Consider the following 1,829-nt stretch of genomic DNA (forward strand, 5'->3'; position numbering starts at 1 on the left):
CCTGCTGTGTCTTGTTTGAATTCCCAGAATATCTGGGTATAACAAAATGGCCATTGTTTTACACCACTGAGTTTGTGATGGTTTGTTACACAGGATAATAATCAGAATGAATAAACATATAGAAAAGTACACATTTCCTAAATATACAGTTTGATGAATTTCACAAACGTGAACCAGCACTCATATCAAGAGCCCCACGCTACTTCCAGTCAATGCTTTTCCAAGAGTAATCACTATACTGATTTCTAATACCACAATTTTGTTTAGGCTGTGTTTAAATTTATATAAATTAAGTACCAGTTTTTAGTCCTTCCTTTTATTTTCCATTCATATTCATCCAATCATCAAGTCCTGGTGACTTACCTTTTAATGTCCTAATGTCCATTTCTCTGCATCCTTACTACTCTAATTTTGACATTACCAATCTGACCATTAATAAAATTCTTTTACAGTTCCTATTATACCAAGGATAAAATCTAAACTCCTTAACATGGCCTATAAAGCTCTCTAGTACCTGATCTCTGTCTGTATCTTCTTCAGCTTCATCTCAGTCTTTCCTTTACATGTTCCCTAGGCTCCAGACATGCTGTTATTGATTGTAATTCCCAGAGCACCCCTGACATGTCCATTCTTCCTTGCCTAGGTATGTGCTGATACTTTGAATTGAAACTTCCATTTCTTTTAATATACTTTTTATTTTCAACCAATTTTAGGGTTACAGAAAAGTTACAAAAACGGTACAGAAAGTTCTTGTAAACTCCTTACCCACGTTCCTGTAATCATCTTATCTAACTAGAGTACAATGATCAAAACCAAGGAATTCACATTGATACAATACTTTCAACTAAACTACAGACCTCATCTGAAACATTTATCTCAGTTTATTTTACTCTGGCTTGTTTCACAAGACTCCTGGAAGGCTTCCCAAGCCCTTCGCCCTGCGCCTTTTTTTTCCCCTCAGCCTCTGCACAAAAATCATGCTAGGTGCTCTTCCTCTATGGCACTTACTACATTATGTTGCAATTATCTGGTTAAAGGACTGAAGTGCTGGAGGGCCTAGGCCGGTATTAATCGATCTGAAGTTCCTCCTGACATGCAGGTGTTTATTCCGCGATCCTGAGTGACTGAGTAAGCCAGTGCCCAAGGGATCACGGGGAAGCTGGTGTTGACTAGCTAAGAGGAAAGGTCACAGCCCAGCTACTACCCAAGCCATGCGCACAGTTGGAGCAAAGCTGACCTAAACATTAGCAGTAGCCTTCTCTAGGGCCCCGCTTTTCCACAGGCCCCGCCCACCTACTGATACCTCCACTCAGATCTAACCTTTCGTGATAGCCCCGCCCCCTCTATGCCCACCCTTCCACTCCAAGCACCGCCTAAGACCCATGGCCCTTTCCCTTCGTGCTAGTCTCTTACTGCCCTATTTCTCTCTTAACCTTCCGCTCTCTGGTTTTTCCCGGGTTCTTAAAGTCGCGTCCCTTCTTAGATCCCTCCTTCTGCTTTCAGGTTCAACATTTCCTTCCCAAACTCCGCCTCTAGCCCGTGGGCCTCCACCTCCCCGGAGGTCTTCCCCTGTGACACGACGGAGTCCTCCTGAGGGGCGGGGTATATAGCACGAGGAGGCGGGATCTGGGGGAAAAGGCGGTACTCCGCTCTCGTAAGGCCGTCGGCGACCCCGCCTCTGCGCTCGGCCGTTGCCGGGAAACAGGCAAAGACGCTCCGGCTGTGGCCGGGTCCAGCCAATGAGCTGGCACGCCATTGCCCAGTAGTGCGTCTCTGGGCGGTTACGTGTATTGCGCGGGGGTGCGGATTGCGTGGGGCGCGGGGCGGGG

Source organism: Furipterus horrens, unplaced genomic scaffold (genome assembly GCF_987537825.1).
Source record: "Furipterus horrens unplaced genomic scaffold, mFurHor1.1.pri manual_scaffold_2, whole genome shotgun sequence".
In the NCBI taxonomy this organism is placed as follows: Eukaryota; Metazoa; Chordata; class Mammalia; order Chiroptera; family Furipteridae; genus Furipterus; species Furipterus horrens.